At 37.6% G+C, this 22658-nt stretch overlaps 1 protein-coding gene across 1 annotated transcript in view; it reads left to right on the top strand.

The window, feature by feature from the left end:
* sorcs3a (sortilin related VPS10 domain containing receptor 3a) overlaps positions 1-22658 on the top strand; it is a 379316-nt gene that overhangs the window by 77157 nt on the left and 279501 nt on the right. The window lies entirely within an intron of this gene.

The following is a 22658-nucleotide window of genomic DNA, read 5'->3' as shown; positions in this document are numbered from 1 at the left end:
AATTAGTGCTTCTTTGGCATTTGCATCTTCTGTCTTTTCCCTTATCATTATTGCACGTTCTCCCTTGATGCGCGTTCACGTTACAGATTCAGTGGCATTTAGAGAGGCTTTACTTTTTTCTTTTTTTTTTTCTCCTATGTTGTTAAGCAAAATTAGTTTTATCACAGTATAGACCAGTGGTGGACTATAACAAAGTTAAAGTAATGCTGCTGTACTTGAGTAGAAATTTTAGGCATTTGTACTGCTCTTAAGTACCATTTTATGTGGATACTTTGTACTTTCTACTCCACTACTTTTTTTAACAGGGCTGAAAAGTATTTTTATTACTGTGTGAGACCTGCTGAAAAGCCAGAGGGGTTTATTTTTAAAATGTTCGTAATTTGAGCAAACAAAAATATACAAATAAAAACAGCTAGAATAAAAAAAAAAAGACTCAATAGTTTCAGGTGAACAGAATTCAGTGTAATCTTTATCAAAATCTTACTTTATAAAACCTCAAAATCTGCTTGAAATACCTTTACCTCATTAAGCATGTTTTAAACTGGTGCTTCCATCCATCCATTTTCTTCACGGGGGCAGCAGTCTAAGCAGGGACTCCCAGGCTTCCTTCACTCTGGGCACTTCCTCCAGCCATATCCACTTACCAGGCCAGCTGAGAGACATAGTCCCTTCAGCGTGTTCTGGGTCTTCCCCGGGGCCTCCTTCCAGTGGGACATGCCCGGACCGACCCGGAGAGGGCAAGCCACCTTTTTCCTGTCGAGAACCATGACCTTGGATTTGGAAGAGCTGCTCTTCATCCCGGCCTCTTCGCACTTGGCTACAAACCGCCCCAGTGCATGCTGCAGGTCCTGGTTCGATGGAGCCATTAGGACAGCATCATCTGCACCTAGAAATTCTGGTGCTTTAATACTTTTACTTAAGTAGATTTTGTCATGTGATACTTTTACTTTTACTAGTACTATTTCCACGACTCGTCTAGACGTATAAGAATGTGAAAGCAGCTCTTGGGCCAAAATGAGAATACTGCATGCTGTTTGTATCTGATTATACATCTTTTATCCTCTGAGAATTAGGAGGTACACTGTTAGCATGCTACTTATTTTTTGCATAATCATGGAAATAAAACGCCACTCTGGCCTCTGACAGTTGTGAAAAGCGCTTATAAACTCATGGTGAATAATTAGGATGCTAGGAAAGCGAAAGGTAAGAGAGTGAGTAAGTGCATTTTTAAGATTGAGTGCAGGTGATACAGAAATATTGATCCCAGTGATACAGAAATATCGATCGCCAGTGCAGTGGTTGCTGATGTGTTTGATAACTATTCACCTTAGGATTACAATGGAGATATTCGCTTTGTGGGTCTGAACCAGAGCACATAGTGACATTTGTAGAGGATGAACTGGATGATACTGAAGGGCTCAAGATGCTCAGGCCAAACGGGGAGAGTCCAGTGTTGTGTTTCGAATCATTTGTAAAGGTTTTTCAAGGTTTTGTTGAGTTTAAACAGTCATTCAAAGTATATCTTAAAATACACATCAATATATGGATTCACTGGCGTCATATAGCTTTTCTTATTTGCTTGATAATGCTGCCATCACATGAGAAGGGCAGAAGATATTAACTTGGTATAGTCAAAGCATCTCTATTGAACCTTACTTCAGTGATGCATTTTGATGTATCTGTGCATGCAGTCTGTTGAATTTGTAATGTTGATTCCATTAATTAAAAGTAAATTACATCTGGGATTACCTTTTGTGATGGAAATGTTACTGCTTTGCCCAGAATGCACCGCAGTATGGCATTAAACAAATCAATATCCACGGAGACAAGCAGGTCAAGTTCTTCATATTTGTAGAGATGTGAACCCAATCAGCTGGAATGGATGTTTTTCAACCTATAAAAGCAATGAATAAAGGATGGATAAATTAAATGCCATGCTGTGGAACATTTTAAGCAAAGCAATAGAATTTCCAAGAGACACCAGAATACCTTTTATAAACAAAACTTACAATTAATATATATTTTTTAATATAGTCAAGTTGCTATTTTTGCTGTCAGCAGTAGACTTGTCACATTGTAATATGTAATAGTAATAACAGTTTATTGATTATGAATTTTTGTATTGCTCCCTTTTTATGGGGGATGATCGAGCTCCAGAATCCTCAACAGAAAAATAAATGATGTTACTGTTACTGCATATACTAGGAGACATACTTGACCCAGGCAACTGAGTGCACAATAATCCTTCTATTAGAATGGGATAACAGTACATAACAAACAGCTATTAGCCTTAAATAGTGGTGTGACTAATCCCACAGCGACCTGGGGTTACACTGTGTGAAGAGGATTCGACTCAGCAATGCAAGAATTATCTTTAATGAGGCTCCCCTCAAAGCTTTTGTTTTTCAGGACGAGTTAGTCAGGGCGTTAAGTGGGCGCCCTAAATGTGATGACGGAGCAGAGTACAACATTGTTCATATAGTGGTGCTGCACAGGAAGACTCGAGTAGATTACAATGCAGGTTTACAAAGAGACTGGCTCGTGCTTTGTGGAGGCGATTGTTACAGGCTCAAATATGCAGAGTTTACATTGCTTTTGATGACTTAATCTTGAGACGAAAATAGGTTAACTCTATTCTACTCTACTCTAAAGTATATATTATCTTACTTTATTCATTCAAACTTTAATCCTAGGAGAAGACATTTCGGGCAGTAGCCATGTATAGTGTCCATGTTACATGAGCAGCAGTGTGGCTGGTTTGATTCCAGCTCCCACAGATGAATGCTGTCATTGTGTCCTTGGGCAAGAAACTTATCCCACCTTGCCCACAATGTCTGTGTGTACTGGTGTGTGAATGTGTGTGTGAATGGCTCACCTATTCACACACACTTTCCTTGTCCTAAAGTGCTTTGAGTGCCTTGAACGTGGAAAAGCGCTATAGAAAAATGTGACCATTTACCATTTACCATTAATCTAAAATAGATGCAATCTACAGTATAAATACAAACGACATTGAACAAGCAGACAGATCAGTCTTTCTACATTAAGTTATAGTTGAGGTCCATGGAGAAGCTAGCTATAGACCTGTGAGATGCTCCAGCCTTTTTACACCGAATGTGGCAGAAGACCTTCCAGAGGAAATACTTCAAAGTAATGGAACATTTCATCACCAAACACATCACAGCAGAGTGAGAGTGAGGCTTATGGCCGAATTACAGCTCTGCGTCGACTCAACGCACACTGCCGCCGTCGTTTTCATTTACTGATCTGCGTTCAGGTTTATGCACCTGCAGACTGTTCTTATCCTCAAATCTCCAGTTTTGATCAATATGTGCAACAACTAGGGTTAAGAGTTTGTTAAATACATATTGATATTTCATCTGATATATTTTTAGCATTTCACATAGTTCTGTTACTGATTATTCCATCAAAGTTGTGTTGAATTTTAGAAAATGTATCCGCCAATGCACGTATTTAAATCAAAATAATATAAGGAATACAAATGATAAAAGTTAGGTAAACATTTTGAGACTTTTTTCTGAACCATGGCATGCATTTCCTTGTGAAAACAGCATGTGCCCAGAGAATAGAAACTGAAATGAAATGTTTGAGTATGGCATATGGCACCCCGCACACCACTCAGTGCATATAACCCAAAGCACGGCAGAGAAAAAACAATATATCATGTTGGAGTAGACACGGCGAGAACAGCAGAAAATAACATGTTTTGAAAAAGTAAAAGTACCCAAGGGCCGGAGGTGCCGAAGTGAAGTGGGTGCTCAGTGTTGCAGTCCTTTTATTCGGGCTGTGTTGCTGATAGCGAGAGGTATTGTACAAACTCTGTGGCCTCGTGGCTTCTGTAGGTGTATTAGTGGAAAAGACTTGAATTATCTATTTAGTACCAGAGGGCCAGTTCACGACCCAAGCCCCCCGCACCCCTCTGTGCTTCCATCAATACACCCACCAACTACTGGCTTTCACAGTCAAGGTTAGCACTGTGGCTATTGTGCATTTTCTAAAATCAAGCAGGTTGAGACTGAATATACCAATGATGCTAAACTAGTTTTATGCATTTTTTTATATAATGTGGAAGTGCATGAAGGAGTAAAAAATATAGTCAACTTTTGTTGCCATGGGACCTGAAAATCTCATTTGCAAAAGAACAGAGAAAGTGTTACATTGTTAATCAAATAAGGAGAGAGAATCAGCGGGGGGCACAAGGGATTTGAGAGAAGCTAAACATAGGTTTATCTAAAATTGAAGATAACATTGTTTCATTTAGTGCAAAAAATATATACATACCTATATATTTATCTATCTAAATTGTTTTTTTAGTCTGCACTCCCCATTGCAAGATGTTATCCAATATTTTGTTCAACTGGCCTGCCTCACAACTTTCTACAATCTTTACAGTTTACATTTTTATTAATAAACTATAGAAAATGCCTCCATCTTAAACGATGACATTATCAATTTCCAAAACGTGAACAAAACCCAGTAGTTCCCTAACACTGCTCTCTGTTTTTAAAGTCCACACTTTCATCAGACTCACTGTGATCTTTTCAGTGCTCAAAGCAGTAAGTTGGATAGTTGTTATATTTAGTTTACAATGTGTTCTTGTTGTAGTATTTACACAAAACTTACTTTTTTTGTTTTGTTTCCCAATACATTTGCCTTATATTTTATGTTGCACAATGTGAAATTTAAAGGCTGAGGGGTTCCTGAAGATGTTTTTGTCAAAGTACTTTCTTTTTCCTCTTTTTAATTTTTAAATTCTACTTTCATTGACTCCCCACTGTTCTTGTTACTCCACATATAAAGGGTCTTGAATTGACAAATGCCTCAACATATAATGAGGGCTGATTAATTAAATGTTTGAATACTTAAAGAACATTCAAAGAGCCCAAGGATATGTGTAATGGCTCATAATCAGCTTTAAGGACCACGTGAGTGAACGAGACTGGCTGGGGTGATTATGTATTTAGGCCTAAGGGTTTAAATTTTCACTGCAGGAATAGATAAAAATGTGTTCCTCCATCAACTGTATGCGATTTAAATTAGATAAGAAGGTTTAAAGCAACAACACATAACTTTTTGCATGTATGCAATACAGCTTAAAGTTTTCCTGAAGAGCAGGCCAGGCCTCCAAGCCAAGTTCATTGGGATACCAACCTGTTTATGTAACTGTTATTCAACATGTTTAGTTTATTAAAAACTTTTTTTTTTTAATGATGTTTTATGGTAGTCTATTTCCTAGCTAAAGGGTTACATGATGATGCTAATCACATTTTTGGTTAGATAGAAAAAAATCTATTGGGGCTTAATGAACCATTCATTCAAGACACTACTTTGGGAATGAATAATAAGAAAGTGTTCTTGACGTACACTTGACCTGCCTGTCCCCTATTGCCTGTGATACTATATTTGGGTCAGTCGGACATTCTGAGGAGGGGGCAAATAAAAAAAAAAAAAGCAATGCAAGTATAGAAGTTATTATTCTTTTGTGTCAGCTTTTCCATTTTCAGGCCTCTACTGCAAATCTTCCTCCCCCAGTGCAGCCATTTGCATAGTGAATTGCTTTTATCTACAAAATTGTAAAGCCAAATATTGGCTCTGAAAGAACCATTTTTATAACCAGGCTCTCGCCAGATTGGTATGTGTAGCACTCTGAATAGACTTCTCTCTGAATAAAGTTCTCTCTGAAAGCGATCGGAAGGGTTCAAGCCAATACTTCACTCTGATTGGTCAAAGCATCACAACAGTGTAACAAGATGAAAAATTACACTTTGGTTGAATCCAGTTGAGAGAAAAGCACAGGTGTCTCACCTGTCCACATATTAACAAAGTGCTTCCCTCTACATGTTTTTCAAAAACCAAATAGTGTGTATTTCTGCAAACATAACTGGAATACATTAGTCAGCGTCACCATGTTTGTTTTGGTTGTTGGTTTCTGCCCAAAGCACAATGCTGCTCTGTGATTGGTCAGCCTCACAGTCAAAGGCTTCAGCTGGAGCCTAACAAGATGGATTTTCAAGGGGTTGTGAACTCACAAGAATCACAAGAAATCATCTTGCTGGCAAGGCTACCATTTTAGCTCCCCATGTCAAAGTGTGATTCTCAAATCCCAAGTTTCTTTTTGAGTTTAGTGACTGAAAAAAACATCCCTTCAGATTCTCGCCTCTTGTTGGTATCCAAGTGTGAAGACAGCAGACCCAGAGAGAAGGATCAGTCATTTTGAACCAAGTCACTGATTTCCTCAAGTGCCATTTGGAACATTGACTCTTTTGGCAGAACAGCATACACAATCTATTAAAGTGACCGGACCTCCCCTTCTGAGGAGTGTTTTGTTTGTTCCTGTTGTCTTATTACCAATCATTAAAAACTCCCGAAGTTTGACACAGCCAAGATATTCACTGCTCTGTTATAAATAGAGACATTTTTGGAATGTTGGAGATAATATTAAAAATGGCAGCCTTTTTGTCAGGCTGATTTTTAATTCTTTTCATTGCCTGTACTAGTTTCAGATATTTTCATTCAATTTAAAATGTGAGGAAATGACTGAAATTGACACTTCAGTTCAAAACCAAGAGCTGAATACGAAAACACTGATACTGTTCGCCCTTCCACGATTCAAAGTTAATTGGCAGTGTTAATATTTTTGATGCAATCTATGTAATTGTCCACATGCCTGTTTGCCTCTGTCTCCTGTGTCTCCATGTCTCTGTGTCTGTGCAGTGTGTGGAGCAGCTTAAAGAAACATGCTTGGACATATGGTGATAATTCAGTTGTAATATAACTCACCATATGATGATTCACTGCGTTTCTCTTGTGTTTTCTCTCCACTTTTTGATACTTTTGACGATATATTATTTTATATTTTTCTACTCATACTTCCAAAAACTGTATACCACCAAAAACTCTAATCTGGTTTTTAGAAAAATGTATTTAGTTTTTTTTTTTTTTCTGCATATTGCCGTACCTGTGACCAACACTGGGCTTTTGTGTGAAGAGGTTCAGCTTTAATTGTTGTCCTTTGTTTTGTGCGATTCTAACAGTGACAAATTAGACTTATTAGATTTGTGGGTTGTTTTTTTTACACTTTTAATTCATTACACAAATCATCACCAAAGGCATGATGCTTGTCTAACTTTGATTCAGTTTGAAAAGCTATTATTTCTTGCGTCACTTGGATTTGTTTGAGCTCTCATCATTCATATTCATCAGTTTTCTATTATAAGTTTGACCTGTTCTTTCAAACTCTGCAGGTTACACATGACTCACAGCAAATGAGGCATAATTACTTTTCCTATTCCTGTACATTTCCATACAAATCAATATAAAGTACAAAAGCACAGTATCTCATGTGGAAGAAAATGGAATCACTCAAGAAGTGCATATTTCTTCCTTTCATATATCTTTATTTAAAATGTACTTCTTCAGTCGCCAAGCCTTGATCTTGTGCTTGTTTGAGGAATTTTATTATTACAGATAAGAATAGAGGCACTCCTCAGAACATTACATTGAATATATTCTCAGAAAAGTAGCTTTATTACACATTATGTCTTGAGAAGTAATATAAAAGGTAAATGAATTGTTTGTATGCAGCCGGGTAGCTTAGTGGCAGAGTGGTTAGCAGTCTTGCTTTTCAGTTCCTCTGTTATATCTTTACATGGCAGAGAAGATAAAAATAAATTAGTAAATTTTTTATGTATAAATCTTATTGTATAATTGACATTTTTTTTAGACTTATAAGTAATGTTTGACAATTTACCCATTTTAATCTCTATTAGTTTGGATTGTTTAATAGTCAAGCTTTTTAAATTTTTAGATTTATTCCACTCCCTATTTAGGGTTATTTAGGGTTACAATTAGCAATTATGTTAGTAGTCGAGTCAATAATTTCTATGCATTTCTGTACCTTTTATAAATTGTTTATATTTTTTAAACAAATTCTTGCTTAAAAATATATAAAATAAAAGAGGAATACCTATTTTTAATTTTTATTTTTTCATTAAAAATCACTAAATATGTCTCATAAAATGTTTTACTATACCTTTGCTATGTGTTTGAATACCGTATTTTCCGGACTATAAGTCGCACCAGCCAAAAAATGCGCAGTGAAGAAGAAGAAAAAAAACAAAAACAAAACATAGATAAATCGCACTTTTTGAGGAAATGTATTTTGTAAAATCGGAGACCAGGAACCGACATTTCATCTTGAAAGGCAAGTTACAGTAATAACAACAGAACTGAGAACAACAGGCTGAATAGGCATTAATAATGTTAACGTAACATATGAACAGTTATTCAGATAATTATAGCATAAACAACAGAACATAAGTTTACCAAACTCACGATCTCACTCCAAATCACTAAATTCATTGAATTCTTCATCCTCTGTGTCACTTCTGCACGACCTCCAGAGATAAACCATAGATCCATAGCTTCCTCTTCTGCGTAGCTGTTGTCAGACTCAGCATCAGTTCCAGTTAGAATTATTCTGGCCTTTCTAAATCCCGACAGGATGGTTTCGATTGTCATTGAAGTTCAGGCTTTGTCGATTCATCCAGTGACTTCCAGGAAAGTTACATGGCGCACCCGCTTGGTTGCCGTGTTCTCCATTCCCGCTTTCCGCCAGTCCCTCACAAGTTTCTTGCTCACTCCAAACTTTCTTTCTGCTGCTTTATTACCATTTTCAGCTTCATATTTCACTATTTGCAGTAGGACAGCAGCTATTTCTACAGGAGGCATGCGCAGTAGAGTAGTACTAGATACTGACAAACAAGCCTAGAGCGCCCTCTCGCGGGACCACACAAACCATGAAAAAAAGTGTGACTTATAGTCCTAAAAATACTGTAAGTTTTTACAGATAAAAATGAACCACCATCATAGTCGATTAGTCACAATTATGCTGATTAATTGTTACATCCCTACAACCATTAATTCGTAGTAACACAAGTACAATATTTGACTGTACTACGTACAAGTGCCCAAGGCTAACCAGGCCAGTCCCACCATTACATCTAGATGAAGTGCAGATTGGACCACATAAACATAATTGGGTTTTCATCTATTTCCTAATTGACTTTTCTTGTTGGTCTGAGGGGGTGCTTTACTGTCCTGTGGGAGGAGAGGAAGAGAGAGCGCTGGGAGATCAGAGCAGGCTGATTACAACATAATGAGTTTGAGCCTGAACGGACTCTGCCAGAGTTTAATGGAAAGGATTTGAGTGAAGCTTGCCATAATATGAGAAAGTGCCGTGCTTGGATATGTGCCACCTCCATGCATTAGACAAAGTGCACTTGAGTGGGTTAACAAGGCTACTCAGGAGAATCAACAGGCCCCAGAGACAGAACAAAGACGCATTCAAATCATTCGAGGTGCTTCCAAAAAGTCGTAAAAGAGAAAACGTAGTGTGGACCAGCTCAGCATAATAAACCTTGAATGGCTCGAGGTTTATATTTAGAGAAAGTAAAATAATAGAATTGTTCCTCGTGTTTTAAAGTGATATGTGAAGTAAGTGGGATGTTTTATGCAACAGTAAAAGAAAATACTTATGCATGTATTATTTAAAGGTTCCCTCTGTAACTTTTCTGGTGGGGGTTTGCAGTCTACTTGTCCACATTGCATTGCCTTAAATCATCCACAGTATGTCATTAAAATCTGTATTTAAAATGTACTCTGAGACACGCCCCTCTTCACAGATCTGACCTGTAACTTGGCCTGGTGGTATCATCTGCTTCTATGGAGATCGATTTTATTTGTTTATTGCCATATTGTAGAACATTCCTAACAGAGCAATATCATTTACATAGAAACAAGAAAGAGACCAGTGGTGAGGTTTTACTTCTTCTTGCTACTCAACTAAAAGTATCACATGAAAAAATTTACCAAAGTGAAAACATTATGCCACACTTTTACACATTTACTTTAAGAGTAAAAAAGTAAACAGAGAAGATTTTGAGATCTAATACGGTTTCAAATATAGTAATTTTGATTTTTTTTTAAATGGCTGAATTTTGTTCAATGAAAACAACTGAATTTATGTTTTTTCAAGCTGTTTTTTGTGTGCATTTTTGTTTGCTCAAACTACAAATGTGTAGCCACTTGAGCAGGTCTCAAACAATAATACAATGTTTTCACTTTTCAGTCCTATTCAAAAATGAACATAAAATCTTAACTTCAAAGTACAAATACCTATAAATGTATGCTGAGAGTATTTGAATATGTTTACTTTGTTACTGTCTGCCACTGAAAGAGACACACCCACCACAAGAGAAAAACAAAAAACATAAGAACTAGTATCTCTCAGTCTTTTTTCCCCATCTTTGTATAGTAGGAATAAATGTCCTTTTGTATTCTAACAATGCATCTTAATATTGACAGCCAAATAGCAGTGTCCACCCAGTAACACTACAGTACACTTGATCAATCCTGGCTTGTGTTGACACCCATTACACCATGCTAACGTTTTCTACATACTTGTTAAAGAACTTTTGCCCTCTCTAAACTTTCACTGCTCATCAGAGTGTAAAAGTCAACTTCAAGTTTACTCTGGCCTCAGAATGAACTCCAACCACTTAGGGCTGGGGAGATTTGCATGTAGTGAGTTAAACAGCGGGTTACCTTCAAACTTAACTTAACTTTACCTTCAAACCCTTAACTTAACCATACATTTCTGTGTTTTTTCTATTCTATATTCATCCTAAGCTTAAAATTCTAAAAAGCTACATTGAGAAAATGCATTGTTCCTGTAGGGAAAATTCCCCTCTGCCTGTGGCGTGTACAATGGTATTCTTTATGGCCACTTTGATAACCAGCAGTGGGTCAGTGTCTCCAAAGATTCAGGCCAATATCTTGCTCAGGAATACAGAATGAGACTGTTTCCTTATATTACTGTTTATATATTAGATTGATTTAAGTAGTTTCTATTTGTGTGGGTTTCTTCCAGGCACTATAGTTTCCAGATCAACCCCAGACATACACAATAGCTAAAATCCTCCAGCTAAACTAGTCCTGGCCAACTCTAGCTCAAGATGTGAAAATGGGTCCCACTTAACCATGCGCTTTGACACAACTTTACAAAGTCAAGTGGATCTGGCGACATATCCCGTCTCCCTGATTTCAGAGGGCATGATTGACAGGAGGATTAACCAATCAGAGATGTATGCCCTGACTGTATCACAAAACTAACATGACTGCTTACACATAGAAAAATGAGAAAAATCTACATAAAGGACTGAGAAACATTGCAGATTTTTACAGAATTGGCAATCAGAGCACCAATCTATTACTAAGGATGTAATATATTTTGTTCTGAATGTTAAGCGAATATCTTCTGCATTTGAGAGACACGTACTATAAATTAGCAGCTGTGGTTTGACTGTCTCAAGTTTGGATGGAGTTTCTTCATGCTCTATGGCCCGGTTTCAGACCCTTCTAGACTTGAACAGAATGTAGAAGGGACTGGATGATCAGGCAAGGCTCCCACTGCTCCCAACACTGCAGGATGGGTCAGCTGTAGAGAACATATTTATATGTTAAAGAACACATATCATGCCACCTTCGTGCATTAAACAAATTACACTTGAGTGGGTTAACAAGGCCACTAAGAAGACTCAACATGCCCCAGAAACAAAACAATCACTTTCAAATCATTCAAAGTGCTTCCAGAAAGTTGTAAAAGAGAAAAACAAAGTGTGGTCCTGCTCATTTTATGCTAAATTGGCTTTTTTGAGCTTTTAACCATGTTAGAATATTGTAGAACATTTCTGTTTAACTGTGCATATGACTGAAAGGTTTTCATTCCGCACTCTTCTGTCCAATTTATGTCTCTCTTTTTTAATTTTAATCTTCATGATTATTTATGTTTTGATTTGTTTTTATTATGATTGTAATGTATTTCTTATTCTGTAAAGCACTTTGAATTACTTTGTGTACGAAGTGTGCTATACAAATAAACTTGCCTTGCCTTGCCTTTCCTCATTAAAAACATACCCAGAGTCATATTTAGCATCATTCACATTGGTTTCAGTAATTCTCTATAAAAAGTCCTTTGGCTCTCAGACTCACTAAACACTCATAGAGCACAGATCAGCAGATTTGTATTAAGCATTACTGCTGTCAAACTGTATTCATTAAGGTTGTGTGCATGACTGGACATGTTGCTCATTACTTATATTAATTGTTTTTGCTATGGTCATTTCCTCTTCCGCCAGTAGAAGGCAAGCTGCATAAGGTCAGCATACAATGAGTGCTAAGGCATTCTTTTAACTTCTAAATTATTCCAAAGCAAACGTACTAAAGACCATGTTTATAGGCCAATAACAAAACCAGTAATACGTAATATTTATTCTTAAAACATGCAAACTGTCCCTGCAAAGTATTGTCCTTGACATTATAATGTACCAAATTCCCAGTTGCTATTCTTACCCTCCTCAAACCCAGCAGATGGATTGAACAAAACTTTAATAATAATAATACATAACATTTGTAAATCACCTTTCATGAAACTCAAAGATGCTTCACACAGGTCAAACCAAACACAAACCAAAGAGACAAAACACCAATGAAAGAAACAGATAAAAAGTCCTGCTCCTCCTCTGCTTGATTCAGTGGATCATGTCAAACTTTATTAGCCCACTCATCTTTACTTTTCTGAATCTCCATGCCCCTATCTGTGCCACCAAATGCCGGCTGGCCTGGAGTCCCCTCTGCCCCATTATGAGTGGGTACATCAAAAGGCCTGACACACTTCGCCTTTTAAAGCCCGCTCCCATTCATTATTTACCAGTGTTATTTATTAAGTGCTTGTTCCGGATGAAACCAGACTGCAGCCCAGACAGTGGTCCCCGTGGACAGAGTCAGAAGAAGCAGAGCCTTTGGAACTTATATGGACAGGAGAGCCGCTGGGATGAACTTTGTGTTAGCCTGTCACCTTCTCCGGTGTTGGTATGGTAATGGAATGTCAAGTCAAAACTCGGCTCAAAATATGTCTATAGCCAGTGATGGAAAGAATATTTTGAAAATGTATTTTGTTACAGAATACTGAATACTTGCATTCATGTGTGTTTTGTAACGTATTTTCCGACACATGGCCCAATCAGAGTGCTGTAGTCTGAATACTTAGAGTACTTTATTTTTTTTACTGAGTTGCATTTTATTATAGTAAAAAAAACATGTCATATAATTCCATATCGCTTGATTTTTGGTGCTTATTATGCATTCATTTATGTTTAATTACAGAAGGAAAATTACATGCACACACATTTCTTATACAGTGACTCATAATGTGTATTCAGGATATGTATTTTTGGTACATTTTACTCCCTAACACATTATATAACTGCATTTGGAATGGCTCAGTGGTTAGAGTGTTCTATTCTGACTCCCAACAGTGAATAAGCTGCCATTATTGTGTCCTTGGGCAATCTTGCTGGTGACTTTCACAGACAAATGCTGTTGCAACAAATGCTTTGAGACATTTGGACATACGTTATTATTGTATATGCAGTATATTTATTATAAAATCAAATTAATATTCAGATTTAAACTTTGAGATGTAAATTGAGCTTGCTGCACATAATTTTTAACTACAAGTGAAAAATAAACTAACCTAAAATTTCCCCCAAAATAAAACTTTTATCATCGTTAGTGATGAAAATTCACAAACTAGAAACATGCTTCAGCAATATTGCAACACAAAACTATTTATTCTAACAGCTCAACAGTGCCCGCCCACCCCCACCTGGTTCCACAAGTAAATTTCTCATTCATTTTTCCCATAGACTTTAAAAGTTCATATTAAAACTTTGCTCAGGCATAATCAACTACGTGATGAATAATGAGCACAAAACCTACAATTTTACGTAAAACCGGTTTCAAAAACTTTATAAACTGCAAAGTTAGTAAAGCATTTCGGAGGATCTTGCATTTTAAAAGTACTTTTGTTCTTAAAACTACCTCATTCTGAATACTATGTAGCTGGTTGGCCTCAGTAATGGATTTGAACTCTTAATATTTGAAATCCTATGGGGAAATTCTATGGGAAAAATGAATGGAGAATTTACTTGTGCAAGTGGAGCAGGCAGTCACTGAGCTTCACAGTGAAATATAAACTAGAAAATATAGTAAATTCTAACTATGAACTGATAAAAAAAAAGCTGCATAAAATACGCTGTTAGAATAAAAAGTAAAGAGCTGTTGTGCTGTTATGAACATTGCTGAAACTGTTGCTTTCATATGCCCTATCTTTAAACTTGCCACATGAAATATAAACATTATTAAAATCCGATTGCTCATTTTTATGTCCGTGCGGCAGGTGTTGGTTGTGAAATCACTCAAGTGCCAAAACCAACCGACTATGACATGACGAATGCACATTGCACATCAGAAATTCAGGTTTGTGTGCGCCTCCCTGACCCCTCCCCTCTCTGCTCGGAGTCACTATATTTGGTGCAATTTGATGGACTGCTGGACTGTGAATGTGCTCCTTTCACACGCCCCCCCCTCTGCCGCCAGTGATGGACGGACAGAGGACAGAGCGGCAAGAGGACATATGGAAATGAGCACCCATCAAAACTAACAGGGCTTGTTCCCACCTGTGCTTAACAATTGGGATCACATATTTTTCCCTGTGACGTGAGCTGGTGTCTGTATTTGAGATGCAGCTGATTTAGTTTGTGGTTTTCTAGACAGGAGGTGTGAGTTTATTAACCTAAATGTATGGTTTGTGGTAAGGCCATGTTTCGTGGTTGAGCAGATGGCTTGAGCAGTCAATATTTGTGTTAAATTTAGTAAATCCTCGTTACTTTCTGTTCAGGTGTAAGCAAAGTTTTCTGCAGTTGTAGTGTTTGTTTTACACATACTGTACATGTAAATGGACAGAGCTATCCTGCTAGCCGCCGTGTTCTGGACTAAGACTTAGGACTCGACTTGGACTTGGACTTGAAGGTCAGTGACTTGGGACTTGCTTCAGGACTTGAGGCCTGTGACGAGAAAACTTCAGAAGCACTTTTAAATCTGAATTCGTTCTATTCTGACTGTAATGATTCACACTAAGATCTTGTCAAGACATTTAAAAAAGAAAAAAATGCATTTCTAGAACTCTTATATACTCTATAAATACTCATATATAATTATACTATGTCTTTATAAGTGCAGTTTATCTAAAAATTCATATAAATTGCAAAAATCTAAGCTATATTTGGTACTTTGGTTTAAAGACTTGAAATTAATTGAAGCTCAAAGCAGACAGCTTGGACTTGACTTGGACTTATGGGCCAGTGACTCGAGACTCTACTTGGACTTGCCTGTATTTGACTTGGGACTTGACTTGGACTTGAGGTCTTACTTGAGACTTGCAAAAGGATGACTTGGTCCCACCTTTGGGTTCTGATGACTCTGGCTCCAATTCACTTCATATTGAAAAACATCACCTCTCTTAAAATGTTCATGATCATGGTGTTTTTACTTACTAGCCTCCGTGAGTTTCATTTGCCTGGAGCTGAATGCTACGGGTGACGTCACACTCACTTAGTTCACTTCTTTATGCAGTCTATAGTTTTCATTATCAGTTTTATTCACAGTTTAGTTTGATTAATGCTTGTTTTGATCTGGTTTAGATATTTAAAATTGATCTGACAAAGTTTGACATGATATCTTTGCATTAAAACATCTGTTGAATAAGTACAATGTACAGTAGATAGGTGTAATTCCATACTGTGGAGCATTCCGGGCAAAGCAAACAGGTTAGAATCTTGCCTACTCTGGTCTTACTACTGTAGCATTTAGTCTAGTCTTTTTTTCTCCTTCATCTACTGCTAAAATCGAATAAACATGCAGATGGTAACTTTAAATTATAATGAACAAATAGTTTACTGTAATCTAAGAACAGGAAACAACAGACTGTCAAAAATCGTGGGATGTTTTAAGAGCACTGATAGACATCTGCGTTTATGTAACCTTTGCACAGGTAATTAAATTGGTGATGAGTTTCACTTATTCTCCATATGCTTGAAAAGTGAAGTTGCTGCGCGTCAATGGCAGTATCTGCCAAAATATTATGTTGAACACCCTTCAGTGTACAAATGTATATTGTTGTGAAATGAAAAGTACTTCTCTTTTGTATCCGTCTTTGTGCTTCACACCAGGGATGATGCAGCCAAGCTGGTGCCACCTATTGCCTTCGCTCAATTTCATTTCTCTCCAGTGACTAGGAATCGGAATACACTAGATGGTTCCCAAAAACCCCAGAAGTGCGAGTTTGGGCACCAGCCAATCAGCGAAGAGCCATATATTCTGTGTTGTCAATGATTCCCAAGATCGAAGATTTAAAGCCAGAATAAAGAGAATGTTTGGTGAATTTTATCAAGGGGAAAGACGTTATTGTCCTTCTTCCTACAGGATTTGGATTACATACGTCATGACCAAAATAGCAGCAACTGGTTAAATAAAAAAAAAGTACACGCCTACCTTTGAGCGAACAAATTCTTACACTGCAAGGTGAGAAGGTTTGTACAAAGTGAAACTGGCTGATGAATCAGGCTAGGGACAATGGTCATGAGCATTAAATAAAAATGAATGAATGACTGAAAGCATGATTCAAGCTTAGTAAATACTCTACCCACACCTCCTAACCCAGGGGTGTCAAACTCATTTTGGTCTGGGGGCCGTATCCAACCTACTTTGATCCCGGATCAGAAAACTCATGTCATATAAACCCCAAAAATAACAATAAGTTCAAATATTTGTGCAGAGAAACACAAATCTATTATCTTTTTAATTGATGAACTTTTTCTTTTACAAAATTTTATATTATCAACAACCTGAAACTTTAAAAATACAATTTCAACACAATGTTTTAACTGAATGAACTTGTTTTACATTAACTTGTATAAATAGGAATAAGTAAATTTTTCTTGGAAAATCCTGCACTCGGCTCCACTTTTCTCATTTTGGACATTTTTCTGATGAGGGTGTCATGGTCAACAGTCAAAACGATCGTCCTTTAAGAGCATTTGGAAAGAGACAAGTCTTCATTTGTGCTGCTCTGGTGGGAGGGGCCACGTACAGAGATGCTGGAGACACTGCTGTGATAAACACCACAGAAAATTAACAATATTTTAATAAAAAATAGAATTAAAATATTTTTGTAGAAAATTAGCCAAGGGCCAGATTAAAGGTCTTGGAGGGCCGGATTTGGCCCCCGGGCCGCATGTTTGACACCTGTGTCCTAACCCTTTAATAAAGTAGTTATTAAACCTGATTATTTGTTCATTACGAATAAAGTCTTTTGTTTATGTTCTTTTCAGGATAATAAGTTGTAGTTATTATAAAGTTGTTCCCTAAAATCCTGCTTATTCTAACATTTCACCAAAGCTGTTACATTGCGTTTCATTTTGTATCAATAGTCCAGATTCAGGCACAAATTCATTTAGCAAATGCAGCATTAGTCTTGGCTTGTCTCTAATATTGATCCTAATATCCACAGCTCTCTGAGTCGGGCCCGCATTTATAACATGTGCTGTGACATCTCTGGACTGCAGTGTGGCGCTGGGTGTTACCGTGGTGACAGGGCCTAAAGATCTCTTCTGACAAAGTGGATAACCCTCCCAGATAGAGTGGCAGCTAGGCATAATACCCCAATAAGTCTCCATATTTGGCAAGGCCTGAGTCAGCAGTAGCCCGCAGCCATCAATCCCACGATGAGGGAGAGTCAGCTCGAGAGGGAGATGGAGGGAGAGAGAGGAGAGAAGGCAGGAGGAAAAGCAATAGAGAGGGGAAAAGAGTGTGTAAGTGAAAGAGAGAAAGAGAGAGATAGAGAGAGAGAGAGGAGAGGAAGTAGTAAAGTAGGATAAAGAGGCAAAAAGAGAGCATAAGTGATAGAGAGAGACAGAAGAGAGAGAAAAAGAGGTAAAGGGGGAAGAGAGTGTGTAAGTGAAGGGGGAGGGGAGTAAGAGGAAAGAAGGAAGAAGAAAAAGAGATATGGGGAGGCAAAAAGTGATAGAGAGACAGAGGGGGGATGTAGAGCGAGCTAGAGAAGGAGACAGAGTGAGAGAGGAAAGAGAAGGAAAGCAGAAAAGAGATAAATAGGATGAAAGAGAGATGATGGAAACGACAGAGATAAAGAAGGAAAAAGAGTGTAAGTGATAGAGACACACACACACACACACACACACAGAAAGGGAAATGCATAGAGAACACGGGGCACTGATAGAGAAGAGATAGGAGACGTGTGACTGCTGCAGGACTGGGGAATTATTAGATCCTCTTATGTATATTCAGTTCAGTCAGACATTTTCAAAATGATGAACTATTATTTCAAGCACAAAGAATTTAAGTTGTTCACAGTTGTGTTTTTGAACCAGTTTTGCTCTGGTGACTGTACAAGTGTGAACACATGTTACACACCCATAGTGTCAGTGCATTCAAGCTTATAGGTGGAGAGTATGGATGCACTGATGCAGCTTTTTCTGTTCCGATACCAATGTTGATACTTTGGCTTTAGGTATCTGCTGATACTCGATATTAACCGATGTAGGAAAAGATCATTTATTTCCTTTAAACACAAACAGCATAGGGTTAAAAATCCAAATAACTTCTTCTAACTGCTCTGTTCTGTTATTTATCATTTAAAGGTTGTATGGAGGATTTTTTTTTGTTTCAAGTTGTCAATGATAGCATTATAGAGGTGCAGTAGCCTTGTAATTATGATGACCAAAAAAAAGAGAATAAAAATTCATCAATTCTGGACGTGGTGGGGCTAAACATTTGCCAATAGATAACGAGACTGCCTCGTTATCTGTTAGCTGATAGGCTGTCAATCAAACTCCCTACGTTTCTAGCGTAACTGACTTGCCTGCGCGCCACCGTTACGTGGTTTGCTTATGCCTGTCACGCAGTCCACAGACGCAAGACGCACAAACGCTGTTTACTTCACCAACGCAACAGTTCTTAGCGGCTTTTTTTTTACCTATATCTTCCTCGCAGTTAGCACAAAGTTTGTTGCAATGGCAGACAAGAATCCAGGAGCAGTTAGCCGCAGAAGAAAGTCCGTTTTTGAGGTCGCTGAAAGAAGAAGACAAGGAGAAAAGCAGCAAAGCCAAACTAAGGTGATTCTTGTAGATTCATTCCAGCGGTGGCGCAACTGAAGCAGACGAAGGGTCTAAAGACTGACGCACTGGTCCACAAATTACTCCTGGACAGGTCACTTCTGCTTATTATGAAAACGTACTTTATTTCCAAGAGCTAGACAAACGTTTTTCAGGACACGAATGCGATATCCTATGTCTGAAAACGTAATTTTCAAGGCAAAGAAAGAGTCCGCTTGCTGCTGCGTGTTGTAGCTAGTTCATTCGCACGGAATGTCCGTGCACCCTTCTCTGCACCCCTTCCTGCTCCTCTCCCCGCTGCCCGTTCCGCTCTTCCCCCTGCTCCTCACGCACGAAATGTCCGCGCACCCCCTCCCCCCACTTCTCCGTCTTGCCTAACCAACACTGTAGTTAGTTGTTTACAAGTCATGTGCAGCTCACCGGCTGTAAACAAACCTGTTTCTGGCGTAAGGAGGAGGAGGGAGGAGGCGTTTCTACGTAGGGAGCTGTGGGGGAGGGAGTTGGTTTCACGCATGCGCAACATTTGAAAAAGGACAAACAGTCGCTGGATTTCTCGTTCCTTGGAAAATCCTCTATACAACCTTTAAAGTAACTACATAACAACTTTGAAAATAATATGAGGTGGTTTGGGCCAACATTGGTCAGTAAAAATCTCATCTCATTCCTTCAGTTTATATACCAAAATGGGATAGTGACTGAACCTATATCTTTTAACCGATATTTGTTCAAAATTTTAAATATCAGTGCTGATATCTGATACCAGGATTGTATCAGTGTGTCCCTAGTGGAGCATCCAAAACCTCATCTACCACCTCTCCATGGACATGCTCTTGTTTTGCCTGTAAGCAGGTGATACCATCAAAGAAAGTATTTTGAAGCAATAACTAATCTGTAAGTGAATAAATTAAAGTTAGATCTTTGTGAGACGAGCAGCTGACAGACATATTATAGACAAATAATATTTACAAAGTGCAGCTTTAAAGATGCGATTTGTAACTACCCTGGTTTTCTTCAGAAAAAAGGACTTCACGCTCCTGATGTCCATGTGTCAACTTCTATTCTTGTTTCACTCCTTCAACACGCTGAAAACTAAGACAAATAGAGACAATTTGCTCAGCTCTAATACTTACAATACTTGAAAAAATGAATGCACAATAAAACAACTATTTACTGTGTTCTCCTATACATCACCAACGGGACTTAAAGTTGCACTATGAAACTTTTTGGTTGGGGGTCCGTCACCTGTTTGTTTCAATGGATATGTCAGTGCTCTGATTGGAATGTTCCACAGTAAGACATTTAACAGTTCTACCTTACATTTATTCAATTACAGGTGGTTTTATACTTCAAAAATACTCAGAGAAACAGACATTCTGATTGTGAGTGGGGATGTCTCTCCACAGATCTGACCTGTACCTTGGTCTAGTTTAGTCTACATGATGAGAAAGGTTTAATACTCTACTGAGAATCATTCCAACAAAGCAATAACATCTCCATGAGAAAAGCATTTGTCATACCTTCCTTCAGAAAAGTGACACAATGCACCTTTAAGTAGAATATATTTGAAACTTTAACATCTTTTCTGTGCACTCTATTGTCTTTTTCATACTTCCACTGTTACTATTTCTCTCTCTCTTCAACGTCAAGGGCAAAGCGGTCACATGATTTCAAAAAAGGTGAATTTTAAAAAAAAATTTAAAAAAAGAGATAAAAAATAATACATTTCTGACAGTGTTGTTTTGATAAATCTCTGTAATTTGAACAACTATTAGGACAATAGTTTTCGGAGTGATTTTGGAAACAAATATACTGACATATTACCGTCTATATGATTCATTACTGTTTTAGCAGAGAAAGAAAAAAGTGTTTCAATTCTTTATATAACATTCTTAATTTCCCAAGAATCAAGCTATAATTTCTGTACTGTGTAAAATAGAAAATAATGCAGAATCAGTTCAAGTTTTAGCAACGGATACATTATAAGTGCAAGGTCATTTTTACTTTTACACTGAATTTTGCACTGAAAGAACTTTTGTGTGGCTATTGAGTTTTTTTTTTTTTTTTTTCTATTTATCTATTTATGACGGTTTTGGTACTCAATACAAAATCATAGCTTTGCCAAAACCCAGTCGTAGCTTGAGTCACGATTCTGTTTGATTTCATTTGTTTCTTTTGTTCCCATGAGCTGAGTTTGTGTCCGGGGGAGAGAGAGAGAGAGAGAGAGAGAGAGAGACAGAAAGAGATGGAGAGAGAGACAGAGAGAAAGCTGGTGAGAGAGAGAGAGCTGGTGGTAGTTTCAAAGGTCACTCTGTGCTCCTGTCCCTGACAGTCTGCTAAAACAGAGGAGCAGACAGCGCAACCTGACATGTACTCTGCCCATCTACTCAAAAAAAAAAAAAGAGAGAGAATAGAGAGAGAGGGAGAGGGAAAAGAGAGACAGAGAGAGATGAATGGAGAGAGATGGAGAGAAGAATGTCTGTAAAAGTAAAGCCAAATAACCTTCAACTTGGCAGAGAGGACAAAGCGCAGTATACTCTTTCAACAATATAATTTAAAATGAAAGAATGTAGTTATTCAAGTCATTCTTATTAAAAAATGTGTTATATTTTTTCATGCTTTGTTAAGGCTAAATATGGTGTAACCAGTTCCAAAATGAGTTGTATTAAAGTATTTGTAAGGTTGGATATAATAATGTCATTAATGCACTTAAAGGAGGCCTATTATGCAAAATTGATTTTTCACTTCTTCTTTTCACACTTGAAATTGCATTTCTTTTATCACTTATTTTCAAGACTCCATTTTGCTTTTTACAGCGCTTTGTACTAACTTAACTCTCCAATGTTAAATTCTTAATCGGTTATACTATATGAAGGATTCGGCAGCATTGCATAATCATTTTTGTGCAAATGAAAATAAAATCTGTGGCTCCTAGTGTGATCTGCAGCTATAGGAGGTGCCTACAACTTCACTGCTCTTTGTTGTGATGACATTTACGGTGACATTGGCTCCCTTCACCACCTCAGTTTTCTAATATGGAACTAAGCACATCTGTTTCTGTTATTATAAATTGTGTTATTTTATTTATATTTGTTATTAATGAAATAAAAATAAGATAAAAATAATACATTTCTAACTAATGGCGTGTGTGCTGTTTCTGGTAACTTCCGAGTAAACTTGCATCTTAAGTTTCATCCTTTTGTCTCTACATTTGAATGCAGTATTTTTCTGCTTCCTGGACATTTTTGTCTTGGGCTCATTGCCATTTTAATTCATCAAGCACAATGTAGATGGTGGGATATCTGCCCATCTGCAAACTGCAATAGGCCTGGAGTTTGAAAGGAATCACTTCACTGCATTCTTCAAGTGCATGCTAGCCAAAAATCTGCCTGACCTCATGAAAGACGTCAAACAGATGTGACAGAATGTAGTCAATATAAAAACAGTTTGCAACACTGTTTCACCAGGGTCAAATTAAAATTGAAGCTCCTGCACTTTATTGAATACCAAATATCCCTCACCATTATTTATGTTGGCACAGGTTTTATG

Source organism: Boleophthalmus pectinirostris, unplaced genomic scaffold, assembly GCF_026225935.1.
Source record: "Boleophthalmus pectinirostris isolate CB_2022bp ecotype Guang Dong unplaced genomic scaffold, ASM2622593v1 HiC_scaffold_22, whole genome shotgun sequence".
NCBI lineage: Eukaryota > Metazoa > Chordata > Actinopteri > Gobiiformes > Gobiidae > Boleophthalmus > Boleophthalmus pectinirostris.
This window is presented reverse-complemented; position numbering and strand designations above follow the sequence as displayed.